General features: G+C 45.8%; 1 pseudogene; it reads right to left on the reverse strand.

Annotated features, from left to right (window-relative positions):
* Positions 1-22,586: 22,586 nt before the first annotated feature.
* LOC109436560 (small ribosomal subunit protein eS24) lies at positions 22,587-22,984 on the reverse strand (annotated as a pseudogene).
* Between the last annotated feature and the right edge of the window lie 4,498 nt (positions 22,985-27,482).

The raw sequence follows: 27,482 nt of genomic DNA on the forward strand, positions 1-27,482 counted from the left end.
CCCATAGTGTCAGTGGAAGGACCCCCCCTGCCCCTCCCAGTGAGGATCTAGTGGAGAGCCTGAACCCTCACCCTTGCCCAGCCTCTGTCAACCAAGGGTGTCAGCCAAAGCTGAGTGGAGACCCTGGACTTCCATCTCACATGGCTGTTATGAGACTACGGACCCTTCTCCTACCAGCAGGCTGTCTGAGGAGACTGGCTAAAACAGTTTTAAAGAAGATCCAGAGTCTCATAATACCCCCGATGTCCAAGCTGCAATAAAAATAAAAAATCAGTTGTCTTCCCAAGAGCAGGAATATCGCAGATTGATTGAAAAAAAAAAAAAAAAGATCATTAATAGATGCCAACACCAGGATAACAGAGAAGTTAGAATTATCTGACAAAGATTTTAAAGCAGTCACCATCATAAGAATGCTTCAATGAGCAAATACAAACACACTTGAAACAAATGAAAAATCAAAAGTCTCGGCAAAGAAATTAGAGATATAAAGAAACAATTGGAAATTTTAGAACTGAAAAATATAAGAACTCAATTGATGGGCTCAACAGCAGAGTGGAGGGGCCAGAGAAGAAAGTGTCAGTGAACTCAAAGATAAAACAATAGACGTGACCAATTCTGAACTTTAGAGAGAACATTAATGGGAAGTTAAAAAGAACAGAACCTTGGGGACTTGCACAACTCTAACAAAAATTCTAACATTTAAGACATCAGTTCAGGAAGGAGAGGAGAAAGAAGATGGGGCTAAAAAGATACCGGAAGAAATAATGGCTGAAAACCTTCCTAAATTTGGCAGAAGACATAAACCAACAGATTCAAGAAGCTGAGTGAACACCAAACAGGATAAACCCCAGTATAATCCACACCAAAATATACCACAGTCACACTTCTAAAAACCTAAGACAAAGAAAAAATCATAAAAGCAAGGAGAGAGAAATGACACCTTACCAAGAATGGAAAAGCAATTTAAATGACAGCAGATTTCTCATCAGAAACCATGGAGGGAGTGCTGAAAGAAAAGAACCATCAGCCCAGAATCCAGTGTAAATATCCTTCAGAAATGAAGGGGGGAGAAATCAAGACATTGTTAGATGAAGGAAAATTAAGGACAATTTGTCATCAGCAGACCCACTCCGAAAGAATGGCTAAAGGAAGTTCTCTGAACAGAAAGGAATTGATAAAAGAAGAAATCAAATCTTGGAACATCAGGAAAGAGGAAAGAATATAGTAAACAAAAATATGGGTAAATACAATAGGTTTTCCTTCTTCTCTTGAGTTTTCTAAATTATATTTGATGGTTGAAGCAATACTTATAACCCTGTCTGATGTGGTTCTTAATGTTTGTAGAGGTAATATTTAAGACAATTATGTACTTGTCAATTATACTTCAATAAAGCTAGAAAAAAATTGAGAATATAAGAAAAAAACAAGTATAAATGAGGGAGAACAAAGGGAGATAAAGTTTCTACACTTCTCTCAAACTGGTCAAATGTCGACACCAGTAGGCTGTGATAAATTATGTATATATTATATAATGTCTAGAGCAACCACTAGAGAAGTTATGCAAACACCCCAAAGCACTATAGATAATTAAAACAGAATTCTAAAAACGGTACAAGTAACCCACAGGAAGTTAGGAAAAAGAGAACAAGAAAACAAAAAACAGAACAAACAGTAAACAAACAATAAAATAGTGGTCTTGATCGCCAGCATATCTAGCAAATAATCACATTTGATGAATATGGTCTAAGTACACCAATTACAAGTCTTAGGCTGGCACAGTAGATTTAGAAAAAATGAAGGAAAAAAACACTGGGTGGATGTTCACTAGACTTACTGCGGTGGTCATTTTGCAACATATACATACATCGAATGATTATATTGTACCCCTGAAACTAACATAATGTTATATGGCAACTATATCTCAATATTTTTAAGTTAAAACAAATACTATATGCCTAGCTAAATTTGAATTTCAGGTAAACAATGAAAACATTTTTAGTATAAGTATGTCCCATGCAATTGGTAGCTTAAATGCCCCATAGCTGATTGTTTTCCTCCCAATTGCTCATTTCTCCTAAAAATCAGTAGCGGGAAGAAAAATAAGCAGTTGTTTAATTCATGTGTCTTCTCCAAGGAAACGGAATTGATTATCTGTGAGGCAGATTTCTCTCACAGGATTATTGTGTGGATTAAATGAGCTAATGGAAATGAAAGCCCTTAGCACCCAGGAGCTGCTCAATAAATGTTACTCTTCTTTCCTTAAACATCAAGAACTTTCAGACATGGTCAGCTTGGCTGTGGCTCAGAGGTAAAGCTCAGCTCTCCCCCTTGAACTCAGAATGGCATTATTATTTTAGTAACAAATGCTTTTATTGAAAAGATAGGACATGATTAACAACATTCCAGCCAGTATAACATGGTATACGATGAAAAGGAAGTCTCTCTCCTGTTCCAGGCCACGGTCCTTCACTTCCTCTCCCTAGAGGCAAACGCTGTTACAGATTTATTCTTCCAGAGGAGTTCTATGCATATGAATGCCTATATATAACCGTCATTTTTCCCACCAGTGCGAATACACTAGACACACTGTTCTGCACCTTCACACGCTATTTTTAGCTTCTTATTGCCTGGCTGCAGCAGGGTACCGGCAGTTGATCCCGAGGGTCCTTATGAAAAACAGCCCTTTGAAACTTGTTGCTACCTCTGTGTGAGGATGTCGTCAAGGATGTCGTTCATTGTGTCCCACAGAATCCTCTCTGAGGGACCCCGGGGAGGAATTCCTGTCTGATCTTAGTACTGAGAACAGTTGCCCTTCTGAGCAATGAGCTTGTTTTTATCTCCTGGACATTGTGAATTGTGTAAAAACAAGGTTTCCCCTTTCCTGTTAGCTGCTAGAAAGCTTAGAGCCAACTTTTGGGCCCGCCCTTCATGGGATCAGAGGCTTTTATGCTATGAATGTCTGCCCTCATTTTGGCCCCACTTTCTGCCCACTCTTGTTTTTCTATCTTTAATTTATGCAGCTTTGACTTATGTCGTGTGTCCTTATAAGCTACCTGATTTTCTTTCTTACTGAGAAAATGTGAAGTTGGAATAATTAAATAACTGTCTGGCTTTACTCACTACCTCCAGACCCCACCTACCCTTCCCTTAACCCCCATCATATCCTTTCATCGGCTTCCTGGTGCTCCCTTCTGGCCTGCTTGCCGATTGCTCTCCCTCCAACCTTTTAACTCAACCAGCCTTTATTGCTTTGGGGCTTTGAGGGGGGACTCTCTTGTTTGTCATTGCCTCCCCACCCCCACCCCTTGCCACAGTCCTCAGCTCCATATACATTGTGGGCAGCCTTTCTGTGCTTGATTTGATCATTCCAGGACTGAAAACCTGGCTCCTGGCCACGTATTAGGACCATTCTGCATCCACCCAAGGTTCCAGCTTGTACCCCTGGCAGCTGGGCCTGCGTTTGGTAATGTGAGTAGTGTGTGCTACAACAGCAGGGTCCTCACAGGCGCGGGTTACCGCTCTAGACTGAGGTGGCCAAAGCTTCAAGGGAAGGTTCCAGAGACGAGATGCATTTAGAAGGGAGCTACGGCCCAAGGCAGCTAACTTTGTTTCCCAGGTGAAGGGCTTGAAGGGCCAGGATGGAAGAGTGGTCTCTGGAAAAGATCACAAAGATTATAGAAAAATTAGGAGCCCCTACTTCTGTTCCCACACCTGCCACTGAGTGGTTAGGCAATTTCGGACAAGTCCTGTCCCCTCCCTGGGCCCCAGTTTTCTAATCCATAAAGATAGAAAGATTAGATGACCTCTGAGTGCGCTTCCAGCTCTGACAGTTCATGGTCTTACCACTTTTTATGTGGCCTCTACCCCTCCCCTGGGAGTTTCCCAACCTGTTAGCCAGTCTACGTATGTAAGCGGCGTGGCTGGTTCTGCCCTCCGCTAGAGGATGTGTTCATTCCCTCTTGTCTGCAGCAGGTGTGCCTACACTGGACTTGCTCACAAGACAATTCTACTCCTCAGTCATAGAAGAGAGGTTCCTGCAATTACCAATATTGTACACTGGCAGAGATGCTCCTAGAGACTGTAGCAGTCTGAATTCCAATTTAACACAGTAAGAAGTTCAAGGGAGCCCAGCTGGAAGGTCTGTTTAGCTACTTGCATTTTCCTTTCAATGCAACGCAATATTGTCTGTTTTGCACTGCGCATTGCCACTGGTAGATAGTCTGGATCATAATGAGTGCCGTTTCACTGTGGTACTAATTAGCACAGTGATCATTCTCACCAGAGCTGAACGTGCTCAGACGTTAATAGTTGCCTTTTTCCATGGACTGGAAATATATATTTCTTAAATTCAGAAACACCTTCAAATATATGGAAAACTACAGAAGCAATAATAGCTGATTCTCCTAGTTGATACTTGAGGACAGGAATGTAGCAGTCTTGTTCCAAGCATTTTTGTGGATTAACTCACTCTTTATAACAACCCAGTGAAGTTGGTACCATTATAATAAACAGCTATGTAGCCACGACCCAGACTTAACAAATGTTCACTTTTTGTCATATTTACCTTAGATCCCTTAAACGAGAGAGAGAGAGGAGAGAGAGAGAGAGAGAGAGAGAGAGAGAGAGAGAGAGAGAGAAGAAAGAGAGAGAAGAAAGAGAAAGAAAGAAAGAAAGAGGAAGGAAAAAAGAAAATAAATAAAACATTGCAGAAACAGTTAACATTCATTCTCCCCATCCCATTCTTCTTCTACCTTCCTCACTGGCAACCATTATTCTGAAGTTGGTGGTTGATGGCAGTCTTTCCTATGTATGTTTTTACGATTTAATCACATAGTGTATATTCATAAATATTCTATAGTATTGATTTTTTATTTTACATAAATGGTGTCATGGTGTACATTTCTTTTTTAACTTTAGTGGTTAATTTTGTATCTGCTGTAGTGGATGACCTTGTTCACCCAGTTTCCAGATCATAAAATGTCAATGATTAGAGCCCATCTAGCCTTGCCTTCACCACAGAGCCCCTAATTTCCCCACAGCCTTGGGCTTCAAGAGGTCTTCCCATTAGTCTTCTATGGACCAGCTTTATGTCCCTTACAACAGAACCAAGCTAACTAGCTCCCATCAAGCTACTAGCCAGGAATTCCCTCAACTTCCAACCTGCCGTCCACCAAATTATCTGTATCTTTATTCACCACCTTAACCTTCTTTCTTCCAATTTCATCAATCCCCAGAGCGTCAATGATTACCTATCGAATGAATGACTCACAAATCTATATAAACCCCAGACTTTACTTCTGAGCTCCAGACTTGTGTAGCTATCTGCCTAACTGGACACTGTCTGGATGTCCTAAAGGTACCTCAGATTCAACTTGCCTCAAACTGACCTATTTCCACCTTCCTCTCTAAAACAAAGCACAACTCTTGAAAGAATTGTCTCCAAGCACAGTTTCAATGTTTCACTTCCCATTTACTCTTCTTTTTTAATCCATTCATTCTTTAACCCACTACCATCTGGATTCCATCCCCACCACTTCACCAAAACTGTTCTTGTCAAGGTCCCTAGTCCCTCCAAGGTACCAACTCGAATCGTCAATTATGTCTTCAACTTCCTAGGCCTCTCAACACCAGTTGTCCCATCAATCACTCTTTCTTGAAACTCTTTCTTCATATTGTTTATGGGATTCCTCCACACTTTCCTGGTTTTCCTACCTCACTGGTTGCTCCTTCTCAGTCTGCTGTGCAGGGCCCTTCTCATCTTTGTGATCTCTAAACATTGGAGTGCCCAGGGCTTAGTTCTTACAGCCTTCTTCTCCTCTACCTGTTCTCATGATGAGGACCTCATTCAGTCTCACTGCTGGTGAACCCTGAATTTGTAGCCCCACTCACCACCTCCCCTCTGAACTCCAGACTCATATATCCAATCAGTTGCAGGGCATTTCCACATGGGTGTTTCACAGGCACTTCCAACCAGTGCAGCTCAAACTGAGCTCCAGTCCTTGCCCAAAGCAGACGTCTTCACCTCAGCACTTGGCCCTACACAGAAACCTAGAGGTCATCCTTAACGTCTTCTTCCCGCACCCTACCTGCCACCCAATCCTGCTCACTCTGCTGTCTAAACCTAGGTCTATTCCTACCACTTCTCACCACCTCTACAGCTACCACCCGAGCCTGAGCCACCATATTCTCTTTCCTGGACTTCTAATTGGTCTCTCTATCTCGACTCTTGCCCTCCTCTAATCCATTCTGCATACATATAGCAGATATTAAAACTATTAGATATTTGAAAACTACTATTGTGGACAATGGGCAAATAATAAAGGATCTAAAGTAAAGGAGTCTATATATTTGATTTATCATGTATATTTGATTTTTATCTGCCCATTGTTCCCAAGACTAGTTTTCAAACTTATGTGTCAGTGGTGTTTTGTTTATAACAGTGGAACTTTTTTAAAAAACGGTTTTTTGTAAAAACAAAACTTTGTAACTGAAGTAAAAGTGGAGCTATTCTAATTGGAGAGAAGCAGATATGTTATAGCCCCATCCACTCAGCTTCTTCCTTGCCCCTTCCTCCCCTCTCAGCCCCAGAAGCAACTGGGGTAGCTCCACAAAGGCCTTCAGGAAAAGCCGTTGGAAAACCTGCAGGATAAAGTCCAGACTCTTACAAAACAAAGAAACCGCCCATAATAAGAAAGTACTGTTCCATGCTCTGTGTCCTGCTCCACTGCCTGTTTCGTGTCTTGCCACGCTACCACACTTCTTTTGCTTCGGCTACAGCCAACCACTGGCCTATTCTTTGGCACCCCTAGCAATTTCAGCCCTTCGTGCACAAATGCCCTGTCCCCTGGAGTAATGCGTTGTCCTCCCTGCCATGCCTCAGTCCAACAAACTTCCCTTTCAAGGGTCAACAAAAACGTCAGCACTGCCTCTGCAGAGTCTTGCCTTACACTTCCAGGAAGAATTAGGGAGGCCTTCTTCAAGCTCTCTCAGCACACTTTGAGCCTTGCATTTTCTTGGCTTTCCCAAGCCATATCTGGCCTGAGTTGGGAGCCCCACAGGACCTCCAAATTGTTGCACACACAATGGCTGCCATGTGCTGGGCAACAGGAGTGAAGAGAACAATCTCTATCATCTCCATATTGTTTACACTAACGTAAGAAAAGCATTTCACACAAGTGGAGGAGCGCCAGACTGAGGAGACTATCAACACAGGGAAGGGGGTGGTGGATGGTGGAAAGGGAAGTCTGTCGATTCAACACCAACCATCCCTAGAAAATATACTGAGGTGGCTCCCACTCTCTCCTGGATTTTTTTTCTTGTTGTTGTCATCAAAGAGGCAGTGAGGGGGAGAAAGGGGACTTCCAAATAACAGCTCCTATTTATTTAACGTTTACTATGCATCAGGCATTGCACTGATGGCTTTGTGTATATTATATCATTTAATTCCTCATAACCCCTTGAGATAGATATTATTCTCATCCCCGTTTTACAGATGGAGAAACTGAGGCATGGTGAGGCCAAGTAGCTTGCCCAACTTTACACAAGGAGTGAGCCAGGATCCAAATCCTGGCAATTTGGCCCCAGAACCCACAACCTTAGCCACTGCACCACACGGTCTCCCACTGGTTGTACAAAGACCATGGAAGCTGTGGTCCTGGTCCTCAGGGAGCTGACGAAGAGGACAACCGAAGACTGCCACGGGGAGAGAATATGACCAGAAGTATGCAGTGAAGTAGAAAATGAAGCCCAGAGAGGCTCACCAGTCAGAGTCGGCGCCAGGGATCACTGGCAACAGGGTGGGGGTATGGTGGGGTGAAGTATGGAAGCTTCCTAGAGTTGCTGACAGGGGCACTGAAACAAAGCAGAGTAAGGCCAGGCTTCTAGTGTCGCACACGGAATAGGCAAATAGCCCTAATCTTTACTCCCAGGTAGATATTGCCAAGAAGTGAAAGCAGAGACTTGAGCAGATACCTATACACCTATGCTCTCAGCAGCACTATTCACAAAAGCTAAAAAGTGGAAACCCAAATGTCTAGTTGATGAGTGGATAAACGAAATATGGTGTATACATTCTATGACTCAACCTTACTTAAAGGAGAATGAAATTCTGACTCATGCTGCAACATGGTTGAACTTTGATGACATTAGATTAAGTGAAAGAAGCCAGACGCAGAAGGACAAATACTGTACGAGTCCACTGATATGAGGTACCTAGAACAATAAAATTCATAGAGACAGAAGGTAGCATAGTGGTTACCAGGGGCTGGGGGGAGGGAGGAGTGGGGAGTAATTAATTGTTTAATGAGGACAGAGTTTCAGTTTAGGATGATGAAAAAGTTCCGGAGATGGGTGGTGGTGATGGTTGTATGATAATGTGAATGTACTTAATGTCACTGGATTGTACACTTAAAAAATGATTCAAATAGTAGAAACAGGCCCAGAAGCTGCCTGCTCCACTGAGCTTACAGCCAACAGGGAATGGTGGTGGGTTTTGAGTCCAGGGACAGAGCCTCAGATGGCCGAAACTGGTCACCCACAGAGAGGAGAGGCAGTGAGTGTGCATTGCCTGGAGAGGGTGCCAGAGAGCTCCAGGATGGTGAGTTTCTTCAACCACCTCCTTCCCTCACCCCACCCTACCCCCAGTCTGCGTGTGAGAGTCTGTACACACACACACACACACACACACACACACACACACACACACACAAACTCACCTACCCCACTCCAGAGCAGACACTGCCGGCCAGCCCAGTAGAAACAGCAGGTTTGGAGCGGCCTAACTTTCAGGGAGTCCTGGGGAATCCCTAAAACTGAGCAAAGGTTGTATCTGCCTCTCCCAGCTTCTCCAGGGAGCATGTCCTCCCGTCCAAGGCTCAAACCAGTCTATTCTCCAGTGAAAAGATTGCTAAGAGGTGCCATCTGTCTGATCCTCGCGATTGACTTGCGGGAAAAGGAGGTAGTCCAGTCCAGTGGAAGGATCATGGAGTGTAAGAGACTAGAGTTCGAATCCTGATTCTACCACTTGGTTGTGTATGACCTTGGGCACAGTATTTAACATCTCTGTGCCTCAGCTTCCTTTTCTGTAAAATGTGATTAATAATGGCACATGGATTTATCTTACAGTTGTTGTGAGGACTAGTGAGATATGTCAAGTGCTTTCAACAGGGCCTGCATTTAGTGACTGTGAAATAAGTATTAGCTAGCATTCCCTCACAAAGTGGTTGTGATGATTAATGGGAAAGGTTGAAAGCACCCAGGGCCATATGGATACTCGAGCTCCGGTGAATAATAATAATAATAATAATAATAATAATAATAATGTTAATACCAGAGATCCAGAACGCTGAGCAGTCAGAGTCATGGCCAGAGGAATGTGGAAACACTGAGTGCTGCTAGAGAAAGGAAAGCCATGGTTTGGGGTCTCTCAGAAAGACAGTGACAGCCAGTCCCCAAAGAGCATGCCTTGCATCCTCCCTAGGTCATTGCTTGGTGGATCAGGCAGCCATTCAAGAAGGCATGGGGAGGGAAGTGAAGAATCAGCAGTAGACACTGCTGGCCTGCCCTGTATGGGACGTCTTCAGAGAAGGGGAAGGGGGTGGGTCCACCCAGAGTCTCCAGGGAGGAGCTGTACAGTAACAGCCTCTGTTTCAATTCCTCCCCTCTTGGTGTCTAAGCTTGTTTTTGTGGCTGGAGAGGAAAGGCATGGGCGGGGCTCTGCTGTACAGCACCAGGAACCACAAACCCGACCCAGAGTAAGGGTACAGAATGTACCCAGACTGCAAACCACACCCTTGTGGCTTGGGGAGGCCCCTGGGGCGGGCTGGGGAACTGTCACACTACATTGTTTGAGAGTTCCGTGCCTAGCAACTGGCCTGGGATTCCACTGCACTCAGACAATGGGATGTCCCCAGGGGCCAGGACTGAGTTAAAGCCCCTCCTGCCACCCTCCTGGGGCCAAATTAAGTCTGAAGCTTCCAACCTAAGGCCACCATGAAGGGACACTCCCAGACACAGCCAGACCTTCCTCCACTCCCAACCAATTTGGGGGAACAGATTCAGCCTCCTTCCTGTCTGCACCACCCCCCAGGAAGCCTCATGAGTGTTCCCAGAGCAATGAAAGGAGGGAGACAGATGGGACATTTGTGGAGTATGGAGATGATTTCCCCAAATCTGAAGTAACTTGGAAATGAAAGAAGATTGGGAGGAGCCAAGTTCACAGGAGATGGGGGAAGAACTTTCAGCACGACAAGTTGGAGGAAGAAGGTCCTGCAAAACCAGGAGGAAATTCACTGGGGACAAGTGCAAGGGGTCTGTTAGTGACAAAACCTAACAACATAATTTGGCACAACACAAATAAACAAGAAACACACCAAGTGAAAGAGGGAGTTCACCGCAAGTTGAATGTGAATCAGCCTCAAAATAGAGCATGGCTCACTTATGTTGGCCACATTTTCCAAACCAAAGATCAGGACACATATTTGACAAGGATGAGTGTACTTATGGGGAAACAAGCCTGGGAGTTTGGAATTGAGATTTTTCTTAGCAACCCTAGGTCCTAGGCTCACTGAGACCATGCTCTGTGACAGCCTCGTCTCCATCAGAGAGCTATGTCCAGAATCTGGAGGAAATGGAGAAGGTTCAGAAGAAGAAAAAAGATGAAAAAATGGGGCCTCTGGGCAAGGACCGGTAAAGTAGAAGCCGCATGATGAGGTAGAAAGAACTCGGGCACCAATGTCCAGGAGCTAGACAACTTAGCGACTGTGCAACATCAAGAAAGTTACTTAACCTCTCTGAGCTCCGGTTTCCTTGTCTTTAAAACTAGGATAATAATATCTGCCATAAAGATTGTAAAGATTTAAGTAATTCCAAAAACGTAAAGCACCAAATACATTGCAGGTCCTCAATATACGTATAGTTGTCAGTTTGGAGAAGGGAAGGATTAGATGTGAGAAGATCTTATGAGGCGGCTACTAAGTAGTTGTTCCTCCACTTCTGTGGAACCTGGAACAAGGAGAAATGGACTATAGCTGAGTAGGAAGGATTTTGGTGGGCGTGGATAAGAACTTGGTGACCATCAGAAGTTGCAAACTGGCAGCTGACAGGCTGAATCCAGCCCTCAGGCATGTTTTGTTTGGCCCGAACAGTGTTTTCCAAAAATTTGAATTAGTTGCCAATCTTTTAAAAAGTGGAAGATTTCACATAAAGATCCAGATTTCTGGCTTCTTTTGAAAAAGCAGAAAATCTAGCAGCTCTGGACCCACATGTCCACATGACCAGGGTGTGGGAAGGGAATGAGGGCTCCTTCTTTTAGGTCTCTCAGCTGTAACGTGCTGAGCAATCACCTGGGAATTCGGTTAACATGCAGATGCTAACATCCGGGACAGGCAAGTCCATGGAGACAGAAAGTATAATAGTGGTTGCCCATGGTTGGAGGGAGTAGGGAATGGGAGTGAGATTGCTGGTGGCTATGTGGTTTCTTTATGGGGTGATGAAAATGGAACCAGGTAGATAGAGGTGGTAGTTGCATAGAATTGTGAATATACTAAAACAAGCAAATGACAAACAAGCAAACAAAAAACCCACACTGAATTGTGCACTTTTAAAGGGTACATTTTGTGATATGTGAATGATACCTTAAGAAAGCTGTTGCTTGAAAAACGCAGGTGCTGATTGAGTGGGGCTGAGTTAGGACAGAGTTTCTGCGTTTCTAACAAGCTCCCCAGGGTCAAGACTGCCGGTCCCTGGAGTGGCTATGAGGAGCTCTTACAGGACTGCTTTTCAAATTCTACTGCCCATTGGAACCACCTGCAGAGTTTTAAAAACTACTCGTGCATGGGACCCACACCCCTGGGGATTCTGATGACATTGGTCTGGGGTGAGACTCCCTGAATCAGGAGTTTTAAAGCTCCCCAGGTGATTCTAATTTGCAGTCAAGTTTGAGAACTACCACCTTACACCCTGGCCACTTTGTCCTTCCCCTTTAACTGCAGGCGCAACCTTCCTGGGGCATTGGACCCCTGCTAAGCTCAGCCCTGAAGCTTGGCTTCCCAGACCCCCTTCATCCCACCTTAGTGTTGGGATTCTTTTTTTTTTTAACTTTTATTTATTTGTGTTTTTCCAGGACCCATCAGCGCCAAGTCACATAGTTGTTTCAATCTAGTTGTGGAGGGTGCAGCTCACTGGCCCATGTGGGGATGGAACCAGCAATCTTGCTGTTAAGAGCACCTCCCTCTAGCCAACTGAGCTAACCACAGCCCCAGTGCTGGAATTTTGAGCCAAATATTTCCTCCCCTTCCTCCCTCTTCAAGTCCCTTGTTTGTGCAGGTTGTTTTGTTTTCTTGGGTGGCTTTGGGTAAGGACATTTATCAGGGGCTTCTGGAAAAATCTAAAGAACTCGGATCCTACCAGGTGCCCCTGGTAAGTAATCCAGGACTCGCCCCAGAGGCCCCCCTTCTTCTCCCCCCCCCCCGCCCCTCCTTCCCCCAACTCCATTTCCCTGCCACGCCCTCGTCTGGTGGCCGCGTGGCGGCCCACATGTCCTCCCATGTCCCCCAGTGGAGGCGGCATGGGATAACATGTGCTCACGGGGAGGGTGAGCCTGAGGCAAGAGCTGCCCGTCTGCCTAGACTTGGAAGCCGCCTAAACACCAACCACAGTGACTCTTCAAGTGGGATGAGGAGGACAGAGGGAGGGGAAGAAAGGGGTGGGGCGGGGGAGGGGACGTTGAACGGAGGCTGACTGGGTAATTCAGCATGTTGCGTGAGAGCGTCTTAGAGCTGCAGCTCTGAGCAAGGTCCAGACTCCAGCAAGTCATTCCAAGTGAAAAGAGGTTACAACCACAAAAAGACAGAACATTTCGTTCTGAGTAGGAGGAAGACAACTGGGCAAGGCGGATGGAAAGGCCCCCCATCCAGCCTTGCTTCCACAGGACAGATACCACTTCCCAGATGTTTTAAGCATTAACGTCTCTTTTTACCCCCGCTGACTGCTTATTATCTCTGTTCAGTTGGCTTGAATGCAGCTATTTGTGTCCTCCTTTTCTCAAGTGTTTGCTTGTCTGTTTTCCTAGAAATTGGAAATGATTTAATGAGATTCTACCTAGAAGGTACAGTAAAAGCTGGGGAAAAGCTTGATTGCTAAGGTGATACTAATTGATTTAGCACCAGGGACATTTTCACACTTGGTCTTGATAACTCTTCTTGATAATTGCACTTATGTGTAGGGATACATAAGTGCAATTTGGAGGCCTGGTGTACAGTTTCAAGAGCAAACAAAGGCCTCTGGTGGCAGGTCACTGCCTGGCTCTCCAAGGCCACGTCTCTTTTCAAGACTAGCTTTGCTCCTTGAATTTTCAGTGTTTAGTATGAATCAGGGCACATGGGTGCCTGCGAGAGAGCAGTGGAGGATGACAAAGCCGGGCTGGGCTGAGGGGCTGGCAGGAGGACTATAGGGGAGGTAAGCTTTGGAGCTCGTTGAACTTCTTGTTCCTTCCTTCCACCCAAGAAATCAGAGAGCCTGTGGGGGAGGAGGCGATGGCCAGGGGCAGGCCTGCTTGGGGCAGAAGCAGGGGCCCTCAGCAGCCACACTGAAAAGGGCTGACAGCACAGACTCAGCATCAACTCCCTCCTGCCTGGCCCAGCCAGCCTGCTCTCCGCCCCTGCCCTCTGTCCTCATCTCTGGCTCCCTCTCCAACAATGGCACAGGAGATAAAAGGCCAAAGATTGAGCTATACAGGGCAAGTGGCTCTGAATTAGGATGAGAGGCCCTGGGAGAACCACCATCTATGGAGCAAGGATGGAGTTTCTCAGAGAAGGATCCTTGGGGAGGGTTCTGTGGCCAGGCAATGGTGGCCTGAAGGGGATAGTTCTGAGCTGTGACCTTGAGAAAAAAAATGTGATGAGGGGTGAGAGAGAACAGAGAGGCAATGGGCAATGAAGGAGGATAATTATACTAGCTAATGTTTATTCAATGCTTACAAAGTGCCAGAGGAAGGGCTAAATGCTTTACATGGGTAATCTCATTTAATTCTCTCAACGACCCTAATTGCCACCATTTTACACATTGGTAGTAGAAATTCAGGCTCAGACAGGTTGAGTCCAAGGTCCACAGTTAGTAAGGGGAGCGTGAGGCCTAGAACCCAGCTCCATCTGAGTTTAGAGCCACTGCCCTTAACTAGCCTCCCCACTGATGGCATAATGGCCTCAGAGGTTACCGAGGAAGGTGCTGGCAACTACTTTGCAGGCCCCGCAGGACTACTGTATCCTACAAATCCTGGGGCCAGACAGCAGGGGTCATGGGAAAATTCTTACCTCACCCTCTCTCCCCACTTCTGTAGCCTGTGAAGAAGAGCCCTTCCTTGCTAGCAGCCTCCACTCCCTGCAGATCCATGTGCAGCCAAGAGGATCATGGGATAGGGGCGGGACTTGAGGTTGGCACTAGTGTCTGGGCTAGAGAGGAACAAATTGACACACAGAAGCAGTCTCTGCCTTCTTGGCTCTTGCAACCCCAAAGAGTGCAAGGCTTGAGCTAGGAGAGAATTTTAGGTGTTCCCGGCCAGCAGGGCTAAGATGGAGCATCTCTTTCATTAGCTGTGCTGAAACAGCCAGCACCATTTGACACCTATTGTTTCCCCCCATGTGAACCTTTCTGTAAGGCTGTGCACAGGGGACCCTTTGGAATGTTCCCTGGGGCTGCCTGGTCCTTGCTGTAGCAGGCTGGCCCTTCCGGACAGGGACAATGAGTCACCGAGTCCAGAATGTGTGCATCTGCTTGGGAGAGCACTGTGTGCCCTGGACTGGTGCCGGAGCCCGAGGGGAAAGGGAAGTGTGTGGACTGTCTGGACAGGGGAAAGACGGGGAGGGGTTTCTGCTATGGCAGCTGCTCATGCTCCTGCACCTAAGCTTCACCAGTGCGAGCCTCACCTCTTTCCTTTGGCAACAGGAGCTCATGGGAGAAATCACATGATGCTGCACCCGGCCCCACTTGGAGGCTGCTCCCCTACAGGCCCTGGGCATTGAGTCAAAACCCCCCAATGGGTACTCCTTACTAATGTACCATCATCTGATTTGAGGTGGATTGCTCGTGGACACCAGCCTCTTCTCTATGCTCCCGCCGCTGTAATGACTCGGGCCTTGAGCCTCTGTCCCCTGAATTGCTGTCACAATTTCCAGGCTCCCCACCCCCACCAACCAGTTCTCCTCACCACTACCTGAGCCATCTTTCTGTGAAAGGCATATCTGATTATGCCAGTCTTATAGTTCAAAACCCTTCAATGGGTCTTCATTATCATCAGGGCACAGGGTAAACATTTTGGTGTGTCATTCAGGGCTTTCATGGTTTGGCCCAATCTTGCTCTCCACCAGCATAGGGATGCTCAACTAAATGTGAATTTCGGATACACAACAAATAATTTTTTAGTTTAAGTATGTCCCTTGCACTGTGTTCTGTAATTTTATTTGTTAAATCTGGAAATCCTACTACAGCCGCATAGCCATTTCTACTGATATAGCTATACTTCAGGCCCTTATCATCACTCTCTTTTATGAAGTTACCAGTGTCCAAACTGAACCCTTGGCCCCTGGGCTCTCCCTCTTTTAAACCATCTTCCCTTCTGCCCCCAAATGTTGCTCAGACCATTCCATCACTACCTTTGAAGACTGTTCTTTACATTTCCCATTTCTGTCCAAATCCTTCCCCAATTCTGTCCAAATTCTTCCTCCATGATGCTCTCTCTAAGAGTCCCCAAAACACTCATGCTCCTGACTTCTGGGGTCTTGACACACCTCACTGTCCCACCTAACATTTGGTCATGTCATGTTTTGCATTGCAACCTGCTGATCTGTGGTGAGTGTATCTTCTCGATTAGATTGTAAGCTCCAAGAGGGCAGGCATCAGGCCTCATCCTTTTGATTCTCTCCCTCCTCCCACCATTGTGTAGTGGGGCCTTGGTGAATGTAGATTGATTGACCAGTGGCTTATTTACTCTCTGACAAAACTGTCAGCTCCTGAAGGGCAGTTTCTGGACTGAGTCTCATGCAGTTCTCTTTGGCTTAATGAACATTTATTTGAGTGCCCATTCTGAGCCAGGAGCTGTTCCTGATGTGACAATACAGAAATGACCAGAATAGAGCCTTCTCTCTTAAGGAACTCATGGTCTAGCTAGGGAGTTCCAATGTGTATGGACACTTACAAAGCAACATGAGTTGTGCAATGAAGAAAACATACACAAGATGCAAAGTGCTTATGGAGGTCAAAATGATGAACAGAAATTAGGAAATGGGATGTTGGAGACATAGCAGAGGTTAGGCTTCCTTAGTGGGGTGGGGGGATAAGGGCATTCTAGGCAGGGGGACCTCACGTACCAAGGCATGGAGGCAAGAAAGAGCATGGTGTGTGTGAGGGAAGCATAAGAAGTTTAAGATCAGGGCAAGGTGAGAAGGACCATGAAAAGTAATAAGAGATATTTGGATTGTGGATGATGGGGAGCCATTCAAGGGTTTTACCCTCCAGCTTTATTGAGCTATAATGGGCACAGAACATTGTGTAAATTTAAGGTATATACAGCTTGATGAGTTGATATATTTCTATATTGCAAAATGATTATCACAGTAAGATTAGTTAACACATCCATCAACTAGTTAACATTTCGTTCAAGGGTTTTAACTAAGCAGAATTCTGTATTAAGACAGGTAATCAAAGCCAAACAAAAACAGACCACACGGTGCCTGGTTCCATTTATATGAAATGACCAGAAAATGCAAATCCATAGAGACAGAAAATAGATTAAGTGTTGTCTGAGGCTGGGGTAGGAAGAGAAAATGACTGCTAATGGGCATGAGGGACCTTTTTGGGGTGATGGTAGATTCTAAAACTGGATTGTGGTGGTGGTTATACAACTCTGAATATACAAAAATCATTGGACTGTACACTTAAAACAGGTGAATTTTATAGTATGTAAACTATAGCTCAATTAGGCAGTTTAAAAATAAGAGACCATCCGTCTGGTTGCAGTGCGGGAAATGGATTGGAGTGGGGCAAGCCTGGGTGTGATGAGAGCAGTGAAGAAAATTCCACAAAAGTCCAGGCAGAATTAATGAGCTCTGGCACTAAGGCAGCGACAGAGGGGTTGGGGAAGAGGGTTGGAGTCAATAGACATTTAGGAGGTGAATCAATGCAGTTTAGTAGATGGATTGCCTGGAGGGGATAGTTAAGAGATCAAAGAATCTAGGGGTGACACTCTGGTTTCTGGCTTTGGCAGGTGGGCAATGGTTGTACCACCAGCCCTGATAGCAGTTAGTGCACTGCTTGGCCTTCAGCACTCATTTATGGAACAAATGAATGAATGAATGAATGAAGTACATTCGTGTCATCTGCCATTCTATTGCTCTTTCTCCACTGTAGACTAGGCGTTTGGACTCCAGTACTTGTTTCTAGCACTGCCCATTTAAAGGCATGGAGATTCTGCTGGTCCCAGATTCACCCCTAGAAAAACCCTCATCTTGCTTCTTCCCTTCTGGCCCAGAAACCCCCGGGGCATACCAGAGATCCCTATCCTGGGGTGAGTGGAACACCCAGGAATGGACGGCCACCAAGGCCCTAAGAACTCTTGTCATGGGCTCAGGATTCCTGTCTTACACCATTAATCTCACCCAGACTCTGCCACTCACCCACAAACTCCCTCCTTACCCCCACCAATCAGTGATGCGTCCCAAGTCCTCAAGGTACACTGTAGTGCTAGGCTTCCACTTTTAAGTTTACGCTTGCTTCTGTTGCCTGCCAGTTCACCTGACCAATGCTCCGCAGAGTGTTCTGTTTGGACCACCAGCCTGAGAACGATGTTGGGGGGATGTTTATTAAACATGCAGATGGCCGAACCCCATGCCTGACCTAATCCATCAGAATATATAGGGCTGGGTCAGAGGAAGGTGTGGGTTCTGTGTGTTTCAGGAGTTCCCTGGGTGGTTCTGAGACCCAGTAATGTGAAGGCTGCTGTGGCAGAGAATGTGAGGGTGGATTAGGGGTGCTTATGAGCCTGCCACCCCAGCACACAGCACCTGGTGGCCACTCGATGGACAGAGAGCCCTCCCCAATATGGGCTTCCTTCCCTGCTGCTCATCTTTCCATCAGGAAAGGCCTCCTGCTCCACCGCTAATCAGATTACCCTCTTGCACAATCTTCTGCCCCTCCTCCTTCCCCCACTAAATGTCCACAGGACAATCAGTGCTCAATTGCTCTTTCCTCTGTCCTCTGAGGCACTTAGTACAGGCTGACGTGCATAAGAATTGGTTGTTTACATGTGAGCTTTTGAAGAGCCCAGATAAAGTCTGGAAAGATGAATGGCTTTAGACTAGCAGCATCTAGGACAGGGCCAGGTACACAGCAGGTGCCCAATAGTACTTGGGGGGTTGAATTACTAATGAAAGGAGCCAGAAGCATGAATAACGAGTAAACCAAAGTCTTTTGTTTTTGGCTTTAGGAGTGACCCCATTGCAATCTTCCAACAACAGATTTGCTCCACTGGCTTACCTAAGAGTGAGGTCAATAGGTCAATACCACTGTGTTAAAGCTCCAGAAAGGGTGGGAACGCAGCGACCAGGCTAAGGAACTATAGGACTGGCACTGTGGGCTGCCCAGGCTGGTGAGGAGCTTCATTCATTCATTCATTCATTCATTCATTCAATCAATTTTTAGTGGGCTCCTCTTATGCGCCAGTCACTGCACAAGTTACCAAAAATTAAATGGTGAACAGGATAGACAAGCTTCCTGCCCTCACAGAGCTTACAGTTTAGTAGGGAAGACAGACCTTAAAGAATTATAGTTGTGAGAAGTGCTGCGAAGGCAAAGAGCAGTGTGTGCTGACAGGGTACATAACAGGAGACCCGGAATGAGCGTGGCAGGAATGGAGGGAGGAGGCTGTTCAAGGAGGATGGACCCAAGGAAGTGACCTTGAGTCAGGACCACAGCAGGACCAAGAGGGAAATAGGCAAGAAAACTGGGGGGAGAGCATTTCAGGCAGAGGGTGCAGCCATGTGAGGACCTGAGGTGGTTACAAGCTTGGCGTGTATGTTTGTGGAACATGAGAGAGGGCTGGTTGTGGCTGAGAGGGAGTGAGGGGGTGGGAGGCAGGAGATGAGACTAGACAGCTCGGTAGGGGTCTTGCGGATCACGGTAAGGAGTTGGAATTTTATTTAAAGCTGGAGAGTAGTACGATCTAATTTGAGTTTTAAATAGTCCCCGGGCTGCTGTGTTGATAATGGATTGCAGGGGGCAGAATTGGAAGCAGAGACACAAATCAGGAGGTTTTGATGGTGACCCGGCCTTAGCCTAGGGTGGTGGCTGTGGAGACCTCAGTGAAGCAGTTCAGCCCACACATTTTATAGATGAGGAAACTGAGGCCCAGAGAAGGGGAGTGACTTGTCCAAGGTCACCCTGCCTCCCCGTCCTGTTCTCCCACAGGAGGGAGGTTAACAGAGAACCAAGCAGAGAAGGCAAAGTGAATAACAGTATGCAAGTTTCAGACGTTGTGGCAGGTGATGGTTGGTCAGGGAAGAAATTTTTGGATGGGGACAAGGGGCGATCATACATTTATTGTGTTTTTTAATGTATCAGAGTAGGATGAATTCATCGATGACTTGGGGCACACATGGGGGTCTGGAAGCCGATGTAGATGCTCAGAGTGGGAAGGAGATGAAGTGACTCTGGTATCCATTATTCAGGCGCTCTGAAGTTCTACTGCCTGGGGGTGCAATGAAGCCAGCAACAGCCCTCAGTTGCCTATCCCAGCCCTGTTTAGTCTGGCTGTTGCTGAGCCAGCAGCTAAGTACTTACTGGCCAGTTCCTTCCAGCCTCCATAGTATAACCAAGTGTCGAGCTGGGCAGAACTCCCAGTGCTCCTTGGTCTCAGAGCAAGGAAGCAGCAACCTCATGCGGGGCCACGTGAGGTCAGGGGGGCGGGGCCGCACTCCTGAGCTTGCATGGAATTGACTGCTCTTGGACACACCAATTCTGTAGATGGCCAATCACAAGAGCCACAGCATACTTGCTCTTTTTTTTTTCCTTCTGTGCTTGCCCTTGTGAAAACCACAGAACTTCCCGCCACAAAGTGAGCTGGGGAGAGAAGTTGCTTCCCTCCCCTGCCCCACACCCAGCCCAGAAGGCCTTGTGGAGAGGCACCTGGCTCACAGCCCAAGGAGGATGAATGCTCTGCTTCCTGAAGTGAAACATTAGCTCTTTGGGGAGAACTCAGTTGACAACCAATTAGAGAGAAGTGACACCAAATGGATGGTCAATCGAGACTTTGCTGAAACAGCCCTGGGTGTAGAGAATCATGAAAATAATCCTAAACAGGAACATTCTCACAGGCCTCTTTTGCTAGTCAGCATCGGTGCCCACTTGTACTGCACCAGCCAAAGAGGAATTTGCTGTGTACCCGCCCAACCTGGCTCCGGCAGCTCAGTCCTCACTTCACCACCCACCCGTCTACTTTGGGAGTCAGGTTCTTTGGGCAAGAGTGGCACCATGGCGGATTAAAAAGCATTAGGGAATCTTTCTTATCCTGCTTCTTTCATGAACAAGTTGGAAAACCTCCCTCTAGGTTCATTTCCCCATTTAGAAAATGAGAGGTCCAAGTAAATGCTCTCCAAGACCACATTTAGTTGTGACGTTCTAGGAACCTAATCGCTGCTATGCACCAGATGCCAGGCTTGCCATTTTACATTCCTCATCTCATTTAATCCCCACAACAACTCCTGTGAGGTAGATACTATTATCCCCCCTTCACTTTACAGATGAGGACATGAGGCCCAGAGAGGTTAAGTGACTTACTCCAGAACACACAGCAAAGGACAGAGACTGGATCTGAATTCAGGTCTATCTGATCCCACACCCCACATTCGTAATTGCTTCCCTAAGCAGTGACTTTATAGGCTCTACACAATCCAAATTGCTCTTGAAGCCCTGACAAGCTAGGAACGCCCAAGAGAGAAAATGACCACGCCTCCCCATTTTACACTTGGATTGCCAGCCTGACATGTTGGTAGAAGCAGGTGGACACTTTGTTGCTGTGAGCTGAGGGGTCAAGAGAAGGCCTGTTTCAATTAGCTTCTGGTAATGGTGCCATGGTAGGGGTCCTGGGCACCCAGGGGAAAGTAGGAGGGCACTGCCACCTGGGAAAGTTGGCAGGAGTGCCTCATGAGGGTATTACCCACTTTATAGCCTCAGATCCCTTTCTTGGATTCTGGGATAGCTGACAAATACTACACAGGTTCTCAGGTCTCTACTCTAATGATATTAATGAGGACAGGGGAGCCTGGTGAAAATTTAATAGACAAATATAAAAAGTTTCACAGACTCTGTCTGCAAAAGTTCTTTTGAAGGTCTGCACAAAGCTGCAAGGGCTGCTTGGAACTCTCCATCCAAAAAATAATTAGCCTTCCTCGTTTCTGGAGAACGATGCAATGTGTTTATTAAATACCTAAATTAAAGGGAGAGGATACCGTCCAGTTGGGGGTTTTCCACCATAATTCATCTGAGGCTCTCGGTCAGGGAAATTCGAGCCTAAGGCTGACTCGGCTTCCTGACCACTTCCTGCTCCCAGGCTTCCTCCAGCCCTGTGCCTCTAATAACTTCAGGTTGTTCAGAGTTCAGCTCTCATTAACCCTTTGAAGTCTGGGTGGATACATCACAGTTAAAGTTCACAAACCACTTAATGTACATCAAAGATTGGCCAAGGAAGCAATTGTTCCAGCGTGGAGGCTTCTATTGTAAGGATCAAATGAGATAATGTGTGTGTGTGAAAGCACTTTGTGATCCTTGAAGCACAGTAAATTACTTTTATTATTATTTTTCTCAATAGGGTGGTTTATTTATTTACAAGATGGATGCCTGTCCTTATTAGGGGCCTTTAAACAAACCAAGTTGGTACTTGGTGAGCCTGGAAAAGTACTAATCTTTCCTTATACTTCCTCCTGTGTTCCTCAAGCTAATTGACCCTTGATTAAGAACTTTCTGATAGGCCTGTCGCCTTGCGTACTTGGAGCCAGTATGATTTGCTTACTGTTTCTCCTCAACAAAGAATGTGAACGGCACAAGATGCAGCAGCATTGCCAGCAATGGTGGACTTGGGTTTGTCCGTGCTCCGCCTGGCATGGGAGTTCTCAAGGAGCAGGATTGTGTGCTGAGTGGCTGAGGGGCCTTTGTGCGTAATGGAATGGATCAGTCATACACAGAGACAAGTCAGCTAGGAAATGGAGCTAGTTAATGTTCTGAGAAAACCCTCCTCCAAAAATGCCTGAGGTGACTCTTGTGCATTACTGCTGGGAAATAAAATTGATATAACCCTTTGGGGGGGGGGGCATTTGACGATATCTCAAAATGATATATGCATTTACCTTTTGATTCACCAATCCCATTTCTAGGGATTTACCACAGGACACACCTCCAATAGTATGCAAATGCACATGTATGAGGTTATTCATTATGTTCTTTTTTTTTAAGTTCTTAGTTTATTAGTCCTCTCCTGAAAAATCTGTTCAATCACCACAAAGTCACTGATGAATCTTTACTCCTTCTGTCATCCAATCTCCACTTCACTTTTTGCCAGCACCAACGTTGGCCTTTGCACTTTGCAGTCCCCTAACTTTTTTAATTCTGTTCTTGCGTTCCTTTCGCTATCTTCTTGAGGTCGTTTTCTTCTCATACAGGCCATGTCTTGCAAGTTTATGTTTGGGTTCGTTTTTCTTCGCGTATTCTAAGGAATCATAAATCATGCCAAAGCCAGTTGTCTTGCCACTACCAAAATGGGTTCTGAATCCAAATACAAAGATGACACCTGGTGTGGTGTTGTATATTTTAGCTAGTTTCCCCGAATTTCTGTCTTAGGTACTGTTGCCTTCCCAGGGTGAAGGGCGTCGATGACCATCTGTTTCCGTTGAAGTGGTGTATTGGTCATGAACTCCCTGGTCCGGATAGTTACTGTGTGGTTCATGATGGCAGCAGGCCTTCAAGCAGCCAGGGGGAAAAGAGGATTACATTCTTTATAATTGCAAAATATTTGAAACTACCTAAATGTCCATATGTAGGAGAGTGATTGAATAGAGCTTGGTACAGCCACAGAGTGGAGTACTATACTTCTGCAAAAAGAATGAAGACATCCCCTGTGAACTGATAGGGAGTGATTTCCAGGATACATTGGTAAATTTAAAAAAAAAAAAAAGCAAAGTGCAAAAACGTATCTGTAGTATGCTTCCTTTTGTGTAAGAAGGAAGGGAAGTGAGAAAATACAGATGCATCTGCTCATTTGTACAAAAAGAAACATAAGATAAACCAGAAACTAATGGAGTTAGTTACCTACAAGATTGGATGGGAACAATGCACAGTAGGTTCTCAATAGACGTTTCCTGACAATGACTTCCAGGTGGTCTAGAAGACAGTAGAGTGAATGGTAGATTCAGCCTGGGAGCATCAGGAAGTTTCTGTTACTGTCTTGAAAGATGAATATGTGGTCAGCAGGTTGGCTGACCATCATGGGGAGATTATTCCAAGTAGAGGGAACAAGTATGAGCAAAGATCCAGAAGGGGGAGATAGCCTGGCATGGAAAGTGGCCGGAGCATTGGGTGGGAGGGGACTACTGTAGAAGAATGCTGGCTAGGGCAGGCAGGAACCAGAATGTGGACTTCCTGTTCTGCAGTGGTAGGGAGTTTGAATTTTATTCTAAGTGAGATGAGAAGCCATTTGGAGCAGAGGAATGATATGGGCCTTTTCATGCTGTGTCAGTCCCTCTGGCTGTAATGTGGGGTATGACTGAAAGGGAACAAAATGGAAGCAGGGAGACCCGTTAGGAGGCTACTGCAGCCATCCAGGCAAGAGGGGTTGGTGGTTTGGACCAGGAAGGTAGTCATAGAGGTGGAAAGGAGTGGTCATGTTATGGATCTATTTTGAAGGGACAGCTGATGGGACAAACTGATGGGATGGATGTGGGAGAAGGTGAAGGAATAGGAAGACTCTGGAATAATTTCCAGATTTCTTGCTTAAGTGATTAGGTGTCTGATGGAACCACTCAACAAGATGGGGAGCACAGTAGAAACAGGAAAATTTATGGGGAAATATGATGAGTCGGCTTGGATATGTCAAGTGTGAGGTGTCAGTGCGACACTCTGCGGTCAGATGCATAGGTCTGGGGCTCAAGGGAGAGGTGCGAGCTGGCACCGTAGGTGCGGGGCCACATAAATGAAGGTTGAAAAGATGAGGCCAGAATGTGAGAGTGTAGTATTACCCCAAGAAGAGAAGCGATCTGGGGACAGAGTCCTGGGGAACACTAACATGAAAGAGGGGCAGAAGATGAAGACTCCATGAAGGGCTACAAAACCGTTGTACTAGAAGTAGGAGGGCTAAGAGAGAAGAGGGCCATGGAGGCCCCGGGGGAGAGAGTTTCGAGGGGAGGGTGCTCAGCAGTGCCCAGGGCTGCAGGGGTGTCCCTAAACTAAGAGCTACAAAGTGTCCCTTGAGTAGATGGGGGGATCGGTGAAGCCAAGCTGCAGAGACTGCTGAACATGGGAGAAGTGAGGAAGTGCGGCCAGCGAGGCAGGCTCTTCTTCAAAGAGCTTTGACCGGAAGGGAAGGAGTGAGGGGGTATGGCAGTAGTAGAGGGGAGGGTGAAGGGTTGGAGGAGAGTCATTATTATAAGGATGAGACAAGCAAGCCTGTTTCAGTCGTAGAGAAAGTCAGCAGACATGCAAGGCTGAAAACCCCCCAAAAAGGAATTAACCGGTAGAATCAGGTTGGCATGGAGAGGCCAGGGAGAGGGGCAAGGTTGAGTGGGAAAAGGCGGACCTCTCTCTGAAGGGTAACTTCTCATGAAATCATTTTCAATGTGAAGGAAGCAGTGAAGAGCAAATTATCCATGCATGCACGCGGGCTCTTTGCAAGCTTGGAGGGTACGGGCGTAATCATGTGCTAATTCAAACAGAACCCCGGGCCTTGGTCATAGGCATCTGGAGAGGGCAGTGCTGACAGATGCTGGTTGCCCGCTGCCAACTGCAAACGGTACACATTTCAGGCATGTTTGTACAGACTCAAACGCAGTTTAATGTACACAAGGGAGGCAATGGTGTTAATCAAGGTAAAAAGTCTCCCTTAAAACAAATGATGAGACTTTACAATGAATAAATAGTACCTAATTCATGGGTTTGCCAATAGTTCTTTCCCGTGCTGGACTTTGGCCAGGAGTTGGAGGGCTGAAAGCAGGTCAGGGAGAAAGGCCACAGGCTCCTTTCCTGGTTCTCACCTCTGAGGCCACCCCTAACCTTGAAGGTACAGAAGAACATGGGTAGAAGTGAGGCCTGCGTGTGGCCGCAGACCGATCTGTTATGAAGCAGACAGGCCCAGCGGTCACAGTTTATGCTCCAAGGACAAAGGACTTAGGGCTAAGACATTCTGTCCCGTTGCAGACAATGGAACCCGTAAGCTATTTCAGAAGAGCTCACGCAAGTCATTGTCTAACTGCAAAACAATGCTGACCCTCCCTACGTGGCATGATATATATTGGACAGAGAAGCAAAACATTAGGTTTGGGTCCAGCTCTGCTGCAAGCTTGCCGTGTAACTTGAGGCAAGTACCTTCTGCTCTTTGGGCCTCAGCTGTTCCATCTGCCAAAAAAAGTAGACTGGACAGATGATCTCTAAGAGGCCTGCCCTCCCCCCTCCAACACACACACACACACACACACACACACACACACACACACTTTATTTATTTATTTTTATTAATAGACTTTATTTTTTAGAGCAGTTTTAGGTCCACAGCAAAATTGAGTGAAAAGTACAGAGAGTTCTCATGTACCCCTGCCCACCCACATGCACAACCTCCTCCACTGTGGACGTGCAGTGCCAGAGGGGTATATTTGTTACATTCGATCGACCTATATTGACACGTCATTATCACCCAATGTCCTTAGTGGTGGTGCACATTCTGTGGGTTTGGAGAAATGTATAACGACATGTATCCACCATTACAGTATCATACAGGATAGTTTCACTGCCCTAAAAATCCTCTCTACTCCACTAATTCATCCCTCCTTCCTCTCAGCCCCAAGCAACCACTAATCTTATTACTGTCTCCATAGTTTTGCCTTTTCCAGACTGTCACATAATTAGGATAATTCAGATTGGCTTCTCTCACTTAGTAATATACACGTAACTTTCCTCCACATTTTTAGTGGCTTGATCATTTCTTTTTAGCACTGAATAATATCCCATTGGATGCTCCACAGTTTGTTTATCCATTCACCTGCTGAAGGACATCTCAGTTGCTTCGAAGTTTTGGCAATTATGAATAAAGCTGCTATAAACATCCATGTTCAGATTTTTATGTTTGGCATAAGTTTTTGACTCATTTGGATAAATACCAAGGAGAATGATTGCTGGATTGCATGATTAAGTGTATGTTTAGTTTTATAAAAAACTGCCAAACTGTCTTTCAAAGTGGCTGTGCCTTTCTGCATTCACACCAGCAGTGAATGAGAGTTCCTGTTTCCCATATCCTCTCCAGCATTTGGTGTTATCAGTTTGGGATTTTGGCCATTCTAATAAGTGTATAGTGGTATCTTGTTTTTTTTAATTTGCATTTCCCTAATGACATATGATGTTGAACATCTTTTTGTATGGTTACTTGCCATCTGCGTGGTATCTATTCAGGTGAAGTGTCTATTCAGGTCTTTTGTCCATTTCTTTAATTGGGTTGTTCATTTTCTTTCTTTCTTTCTTTCTTTTTTTTTTTAATTGGGGAATATTGGCGAGCAGTGTGTTTTTCCAGGACCCATCAGCTCCATGTCAAGTCGTTGTTTTCAATCTAGTTGTGGAGGGTGCAACTCACTGGCCCATGTGGGATTTGAACCGGCGACCTTGGTGATATGAGCACAGCGCTCTAACCACTGAGCAACCGGCCGCCCACTGGGCGGCTCAGCTCCAAGCTCAAGCTGTTGTTTTCAATCTAGTTGTGGAGGGCACAGTTCACTGGCCCATGTGGGAATCAAACTGGCAACCTTGTTTTTAAGAGCTCAAGTTCTAACCAACTGAACCATCCGGCTGCCCTAGGTTGTTCATTTTCTTGTTAAGTTTTAAGAGTTCTTTTTATATTTTAGATAACAGTTCTTTATCAGATGTGTCTTTTGCAAATATTTTATCTCAGTCTGTGGCTTGTCTTCTTATTCTCTTGACAGTGTCTTTCACAGAGCAGACGTTTTTAATTTAATTTATTTTATTTTATTTTTTTAAATGTATTTTTTATTTTCACACACATATTTTTTTACGTGAATGGCATTATGCTATGCATATTTTTAACCTGAGTTTTTCATTTAACAATCTACCATGAGTTTTTTCATGTCAAGGACAGTGTCCTGCGATTTCCTTATTAACAACGAAAGAGCGTTCCTTTCTATGAATGTGCAGCAGGGTCCCTCTATCCAGTGTCTCGGCAGCTTCTTTTC

The sequence above is a fragment of the Rhinolophus sinicus genome, chromosome X (assembly GCF_036562045.2).
Source record: "Rhinolophus sinicus isolate RSC01 chromosome X, ASM3656204v1, whole genome shotgun sequence".
NCBI lineage: Eukaryota > Metazoa > Chordata > Mammalia > Chiroptera > Rhinolophidae > Rhinolophus > Rhinolophus sinicus.